The sequence below is a fragment of the Lytechinus variegatus genome, chromosome 12 (assembly GCF_018143015.1).
Source record: "Lytechinus variegatus isolate NC3 chromosome 12, Lvar_3.0, whole genome shotgun sequence".
Lineage (NCBI taxonomy): Eukaryota > Metazoa > Echinodermata > Echinoidea > Temnopleuroida > Toxopneustidae > Lytechinus > Lytechinus variegatus.
In genome coordinates this window covers 34,803,506-34,812,172 of record NC_054751.1, presented here as the reverse complement: position 1 = coordinate 34,812,172, position 8,667 = coordinate 34,803,506, and the positions used below count along the sequence as shown (strand labels likewise).

The following is an 8,667-nucleotide window of genomic DNA, read 5'->3' as shown; positions in this document are numbered from 1 at the left end:
GGTTATCCACTGACTTAAAACTTAATAGATTTGGTCCGTAAAGATCGCTGATAAAGGTTTTTTTTCCATAACTTTGATTTCACTCTACGATGATACGTCGATATATAAAGTGCGTCCCAGAAAAAACGAAACCGAGATTTAGTGATGATCTATCATAACTTAATCATAAATAAAATAGACAAATGACCTACCAACGTAAAGCTTAGGATCTCTTCTTTCATCTGGTACTACTAACATTATTCCTCATCCACGCATGAGTGAGCAAAAACAATTCAAAGAAAGGATGCCAAAAACTCATTTGGCGGGGGGTATCTAAATTTCAAAAAGAAAGTCACATGACTAAAAAGTTCACTATCTGCTCTTTTATTTGATACCTTAATCACAAAAAATGGTCAAGAAGTAAAAAGGTTATGATCCTCGAAACAATGCTTGTATTTCCATAATTTCAGTAAATAAACGTGACGTATTTTCACCAGTTTCCCACAGAAGCTATCGCACGGTAACAAAAGAGTTAATGCATGGCTGATCGTCAACAAAACGGAGCGTCGAGTGAGTTTGAACGCTAGCCTGTAAAACCTCTTCATTTTATGAAATTATTGAAATTCAAGCCTTATTTCAAATGACCAGAACTTTGTTATTCCTTGACCATTTTCTGTAATTGAGGTATCAAATTAAAGAGCAGATATTGAACTTTTAACAATGTGGTTTTCTTTTTAAAACCAAGATACGGCCCGCCAAGTGACTTTTTGGAATCCCCTTTTCAAATTGTTTTTGCTCACTCATGTGTGAATGAGAAATAATTCAAGTAATTTCAGATGAAAGAGGAGATTCTAAGCTTTAAAATGGTAGGTCATTTGTCTATTGTATTTGTGATTAAGTTATGATAAATCATCGATAAATCTCGGTTTCGTTTTTTGTGGGACTCACTGTATTCACTAATCTAGTATTCACATTCTATCATTAAAAAGCCAAAAAGCATGTAATGAATAGAGTGCTTTTAAAGATAACTATTCTCAGAGAAATCTTGGAAAAGCTAAAACTTTGTTGGTAGTAAAACGACGCTTGAATAATGATTATTACGACCTTAATAATGTCATTAGACGAACCAGACAATTTCCCCGAAAATACATTACATAGATTCATAAATAAAAGATAATTATTTCAAAAGTTTAACCCGTTTGAAGTAAACTTCACTCAGGTATTGTCATGAGTGTAAAGAGAACTTTGTCTCTAGGAGATATCCGTTTGTTAATGCATGACAAAATCCTCTGTATCGAATTCTCCGAATGATGGACTGTTTTTCTTCGTCCGAAAAGCTACTACCACGAGGGATAAGTAAAAGATAAGGTCGAGTTGCATATCAACCCTCTCTGGGAGAGGGTGATCTGACTCGCTTGATGTAAGTCTGCCAAGTTGACACAATTTCCAGAAGAACTGTCAGAGATTATCTGCGCCTGATTCTTCTAGAGAAGGGTTGTTTTACCTAACAAAAAAGTAACATATCCCTCTTTTTTTACTGAGAATATAACGCATACCATCCACAATCAGCCTACTCTTTTTCGTAAGTTCTACTCTGTTTGTTTGATTTAATCATACTTATTTGATTCAATTCATACATCATGTAATATTTGTGCAGTGATTAGGTTTTCTTTATAGGCCTATAATACCAGGCTAAATTTCATGGCTTTTAATTTCGTTATCTTATTAGTAGCTGATATTACTTGAGTGTTATTAAGTGTTAAGGCTTGTTAGCAAGTAATAGGGGTAACCTTTGGGTCCCAATTGACGTGTTAAAAATGTAATGAAGGTCAGGTCCACCTAAGAAAAATGTTGATTTGAATCAACAGAGAAAAATTAGACAAACATAATGCTGAAAATTTCATTAAAATCAGATGTGAAATAAGATATTATGATATTTTAAAATTTCGCTTATTTTTCACAAAATTATGTCACATGCTAGTAAAAGAGAGATCGATGATGTCCCTCGCTCATTTCTTTTGTGTTTATTGTTTGAATTATACAATATTTCAATTATTACAGATTTGACTAGAAGGACCAATTTGACTTAACAATAAAATGGTAATTCCACATGTATATAGGGAGAAATAAAAATTTGTTTCACACGACGATGAGAGAAAATTAGAATATTTCACATTTCATGGAATAAAATACAAAATAAATAGTGAGTGAGTGATGTCATCAGTCTCCTCATTTGGATACCGAACAGGATGTGCAATATAGCTATTATGAAATCAAGCGAAATTTAGATAGATAAGATATTTATTCGTCTTTCTGTCTGCACATACATATTATCTTACAAGTGTGATCTCACATTCTACAAATGAAAATCAATTAACCATAAATCATTGTTACAGTAGAGAAAAAAAAAGAAACACAGCAAATAACTAATTACGTATTGAGAGAAAGACAAGGAGAACCCTTGAAAAAGCAAGGCTTGTAAGGCTAGGGTCTCCTTTGTTTCAAGTACATGACTAAATAGTATTCAGTGTGTACATGTAATATCCTTAAAAATACAAGCGAAACAAAAACAACTAAAAAAAGCAACAACAATTTAAAAAAAAAGAAAAAAAAAGAAAAAAAAGACAAACTAAAACTAATCAATGACAAAAACACACTAAAAAATAGAATACATTGCTTGAATGTACAATTATGAAGTCTAATAAACTAACAACAATATGATATAATTAAGGGATATATGATGGAAGAAGAAATAAGTATGGATAACATAAATAGTAAAGTAATGAACAAAACATGACAAAGGTAAAAGATAGGCCTACACAAGAAAAGAATACAATAGGAAAAAAAAAAAAACATGGGCTGACCCTCTGCAGAAGAATCCAGTTAGACAAGATACAAGATAAATAAACATTGATATATCATAACATTCTCCAGTCTTATATACAGTTTTTTTATAGGCTCCAAAATATCATCACTTTCTTATTTTCATCTGATTTTCATGAAATTTTCAGTGTCATGCTAGTTGGATTTTCTCTTTTTATTCAAGTCAACTTTTTTTGTTGGTGGACTTGTCCTTTAGTAATTTACTAAAGGAACTCGCTTATTCAATGGTCTTTGAACTTGCCTCCTACATGAATATGAGTCCACCTCTCTGCCCATTGCACCATAAGTTCACATATGAAAAATGAGTAAACACTTTCCGCAATTAGGTCGTTACCTCCCAAATGTATCGAGTAAGTGTGTGATTAAAAACAGGTGTACCCAATGTAACCGGAAGGATAGTCGTTCCTATGAGATTTTAGTGTGGTGAGCTTCGTCGCTGATCAATTTCAATTTTGCTTTATCGATTGATTTTTAAGTACCGGTACACTATCGCTGGGTAGGGATAACAAATAGATTATTACAATTTAAACGTTTTGCTCGTGGCATAAAAATGTATTGTAATTAATAACCAGTTAGGTTCAGAAACAAGATGAGCGAAATGTTTCAAGGTATATTAAGAGTCCTCAATATACAGGGGGCTACAGGAACAAGAAAATAAACATGTAGAACCATCTGCAGTTATACTACATATAAAAGTGTGTAAGATCAACATTTCATCAGGTCACACTATCTCGCACTCGCATCGCACCCAGGGTATTTCATTTCATTCATTCGTTTATTTCCATTTTCAACAATTACAGTTTCTTCTGTACATGTTGACATATATAAATAACAAAACATATTTCAATTATTCCTGTACAGAAAATTATATTCAAGATTATTACAAATCAGGTTGAAAATGGAGGAGGCTGCTAAAAAGCGGAGCTTGTAGAGTGCAGCCTCCTAATAAATATTCTTGCAGTTGTTTAGCATATAAAAAAATAAGGTACCAACTTGAGCATGACCAGTTGAATTATGTATGCATATACTTGCTTCATGTATGCATATACTTGCTTCATGAACAAATAGTGAAATTAATTATCAAATCAGTGCCATGGTTGTTTATTCAACTAACCATTAATAATTGATAATATTGAAAAAATAACTTCCAGAATCCCCAACCTTCAGAAGATGAGGAATTTTCAGAATTTCATTCATTAACCCCCATTGATATTTTTTCTGTTTAAAATGGCCATTTCAGTCATAATAATAATTGAGAAGCTTTCATTTTTCGACAAAATCCAAAATTAGTTTTGGTTATAGTGATTTCATACACAAAAGTCTCTCATTGGTCGCATATTTACTCATGCCCCAATACTGATAATGTATATTAACCAGTTGCCTCATTCAAAGCAGGCTCGCCAAGATATTAGTAATTCCAGAATGGCGGGCAAGTGTAAATATTTGATACTTTCATTAGATTTTCCATTATCATTAATCCGCCTTTTTTATGTTCATGGAGTTCAAATATGACACAAAGGATACCCGTAGACTAAATGGATGTATTTAATTAACATATTAATGACTTTGTCAAGACTTTCAATCAAATGTTCTTTACTATCTCTAAGTAATTTTTATGTATATAAAATATTTAAATATGTAGACGCTCTTGCCAATGCTTCAGTTTGATAGCGCGTTATACTTTAGAAAAACTAAAATTTTGAGAAGGATGTCAGACCTCGAATTTGATAAGTAATTAGGTTGAAGAAATGAAATCATAGGTAGTATCTGCACTCTTAAAATTCTTGGCATTATGCTTTCCACTGTGTTGAGTATTGTATGTTGGTAAAAAATACATATATTCAATATAGTCCAATTTGGACAGATTTTAACCAATGGTTGTGTGGACAGTATGTTGCCCAGTGACTGATGGTTAATAATTCGGCCTTTTTTGCCCAACCCTTTTTAAGAGTGTGCTCTTAAGCGCTGGAAGGGAGGGAGAGAGAGAGAGAGAAAGGGGGTCTTCGCAAGCTCATAGGAATTGTGATAAAATATGCAGTATTCGACAATAAAAATTTAGTAGGCATGAAAATTTGTTATAGACTCATTTATCATTAATCTTTGATCAGTATTTCCCTTCCTTGCCCATTTCTATTCAAATGTGTTAGGAAATATGTCTAATGCTCCCGTATCTTCACAACCAATGTCAAATCATAACCTTTCCTTGCTGAGGAGATTAAATGATACTACTGTGGTTATTTTGAAGATACCATTGCAATGTAAATATTTGATTTTATTATTGAGCTTCGCAGACGTCAAATAATGTAATGGTGTTAGGTCAATACCACTGACCAGGATGACCAATCAAATAGGCAACAATTACACCAGTAAAGTACTCTGACCGTCTTATTAAAATTCCTTTACTTGAACCTTAATTTAAAAATATGATTAGAACATGTCAAAGACTACATTTTGCCTAATGCACTTTATAAAAAAATGTTAACAGGATTTTTTTTTAAGATCTGTATTTTTTCAGGTAGAAATGATAAAAAAAAATTGATGAAAGAGTATAGTTGCTAACCTGGAAATTGCTTTCGGTCAGCATAATCATAGATCAGTCATCATAGATGATTTGTTGAATGAGAAATTAATTAGAAAAAAAATACGCAATTGTATACGGATGCATTGGGAGGAAGAAAGGGATAAATCATATACACAATAATAGTTTCCACTAAACTAGTTTCCAGAAAATTAGTTTTAGGAACGTAGTGAGAACAGCCTCTAAGTACCCTTGAACTAATGGTCTGATCGGATGATTGACAAGGGAATCTGTATTCACCAAAATAATGTCTACATTGAATACCGTACAATAAATTCATGATTATCATTGACAGTTCGTGCTGATGAAAATCAACCATAAAAACACTGTTATGTCATGAAATAATTGCATATGACATGTATGAAACAAACACAGCCATCACAAAGCCATTTTCGAATATTATGATTGATGTCAATTGGAAAGAACTTAAAAATGAATTTTATAACAACAAAAGAGGTTGCATTCGGAGGAAATGTGATATTATTTGCATGATTATTAATTAGCATTTGGACGGTGATATATAGTTTCATTAAAATTGGGGCAACTCTATAAAGGTGAATGGTGACCTATGTTTCAGAATGTATTTAATGAAGGCCTCGGAATCTGAGGGTCTTCGGACTTTCAAATCTCTTTCACTTGTTTTATCATAGTAACATTGCAAAGTAATGAAAATAACAATTAATCACAACAGACAGATGTACTCTTTTTTTTAAGATTAACCAGAGACTAAGATGGATTAGGGTCATATTTTATCAAGGTAGCGTGGCCGAGCGGTCTTAGGCGCTGGTTTTAGGCACCAGTCATTTCGATGGCGTGGGTTCGAATCCCACCGCTGCCACAAACTTTTTGAAAGCTCTTAAACTTTCCGACCTCTTGTTGTTCGATATCTATTTTTGATAACAAATGAATAGCTTGAGCATTCGAAGGATGAGAATACAATATTAACAATATTCCAAGGTCGTCTTGTCAAGGTAGCGTGGCCGAGCGGTCTAAGGCGCTGGTTTAAGGCACCAGTCATTTCGATGGCGTGGGTTCGAATCCCACCGCTGCCAAATATTTTGGAAGGCATTGATATTTTCTTTTTCATCTTCAAAATGATAGTAGGCTACATGATCGTTAATATCAAGTTTGAGAATTTGTAGATCAGAACAAATTATCGAACGCGGTCAATATGATTGAAAATGCCCGTCAAAATAATGGAAGCTGGGAGGTCTTTGTAAACCGGAACAACAGTTTGTCCTCACTCCTAAGTTTCGGAGGTCATGTTGTTTTTTCTATGTTTTAAAAACGTTCTGAGTGGCAGTACGAAACTCCATAATTACTTTGATTTGGGGTATTTTCTTGTACTCCATGGAAGACCAGTTTTTAATTAATGAAAGATATTTCTAGAAACAAGGAAGTGAATATCATTACCATAGCACTTACTAAATACCTAATACCTACTATCAAGTGTTTAATAAATTTCAAAATCGTGAGCCCATATGCTTAAATCTCGGCCTTCGACATATCGAACTTTGCATCTAACGATCATAGCGAGAGGTTATTCAATAGATTTTACAGTGATCACACGATTTGGGGGTATACGTATACAAAGTATATACAAATTATATGGAGATTGCATGGCTTCTGCATGATCTTTGTACAGCGCTTGATTAAAAAAAGGATCTCTGTAAGATGCACATGGCCAGGTAGACCGCAGGGTCATTTCAGGATACCTTTACGACCAGAACGCGAAATCTGTAACGATCCAGGTAATGTGAATACACACGTCGTAAGTCTACGACACGCCATAAATCGTACGAAATGTTAAGTTATCTTACGACATGATCCGCAGTCAAAGTTTGATTTGATTTGATTTGATTTTATTGTTTACTTCTGCAATTACATCATTCGTATAGAATACATTTTCCATAACATAACAAACATAGTATACTGATAATTTTTTTGGCATGAATCATAACTAAATGTACTAAAATTATCATTACAAACAAAATTGATCTCATACCAAATTAGTTAACATTTACAATTTGCAGGAGAAGGATTGTCATCATAAGCAGATTGCTTGAAAAAATGACAACCCCAGGTTAAAACTCATTGATTAATATAATACATTAATACAGCAGAATCGATATACAGTACATTTTATGAAAAACAGCAGTAATCTAATTTGAGCATTGAAGATGGAGATGATAAGGATGAAGATGACGGTGAAATGGTGAAGATGAAGGTGATGGAGAGGATGATGATGGTGATGATGCTTTAATGACACAACGACACAGAAATTTTACTTCAAATATTCTGATATCAACATGGATTTAACGTTTGCTTTAAATGAGTAAAGGGACGTGGATCTTTTTATAGATTCTGGTAGAGAGTTCCACAAATCAGGACCATGGTGTCTTATGGATCTCTGCGCAATAAGCAATTTGGGGTTGATTAAATGGAAATTAGAAGAGTTCCGCGTAGGGTATGAATGGATAGATGTGTTCATAGTATAAAAATTGTGAAATGAAGGTGGGAGCATGTTATTTACGTATTTGAACATAAGCAGTAAGCTTTGAAATGAATTTATGTCAAAAATAGTAAGAGTCTTTAGTTTATGGAATAATGGATTTGTGTGTGATAAATATTGCGAATTAGTACAAATTCGAATTGCTTTTTTCTGTAATAAATATATTGTATTAATTTTAGTTTTTGCACACGTTGCCCAAACTATATTGCAGTACGATATATACGGCAATATCAATGAATTGTAGAGTAAAACGAGTGTAGTATGAGGAATTATGTTTTTCATTTTGTAAAGTACACCTACGTTTCTGGAGATGTTAGTAGTTATACAACGTATATGTTCATTCCAATTTAAATTTTCATCTATTGTGACACCTAAAAACTTTGTTTCTTTTTTCCTTTTGAGTGGAATATTATCTATGCTTATGTCGTATGGAAACTCAGTAATATGTGAACTTGTATGCTTAAAATACATAAAGTTTGTTTTGTCTATATTAAGTGATAGCCTATTACATTTAAACCATAAAGATAGTTTAGGTAATTCACGATTAAATGTATCTACTAAAGTTTCTAAGCTAGTGTGTGAACAAAAAATGTTTGTGTCATCGGCAAATAATACAAATGATAATAAAGGCGTTACAGTAGTCAAATCATTAATATATATAAGGAAAAGTAGGGGGCCAAGGATCGATCCTTGTGGAACTCCGCATTTTATTGTC

General features: G+C 33.0%; 2 non-coding genes across 2 annotated transcripts; both read left to right on the top strand.

The window, feature by feature from the left end:
* The first annotated feature begins 6,196 nt into the window (after positions 1–6,196).
* Positions 6,197–6,278, top strand: TRNAL-UAG. The gene has a single exon. It is a non-coding gene; the product is annotated as a tRNA-Leu (tRNA).
* A 132-nt stretch (positions 6,279–6,410) lies between these two features.
* Positions 6,411–6,492, top strand: TRNAL-AAG. Its single transcript has one exon. It is a non-coding gene; the product is annotated as a tRNA-Leu (tRNA).
* Positions 6,493–8,667: the final 2,175 nt, after the last annotated feature.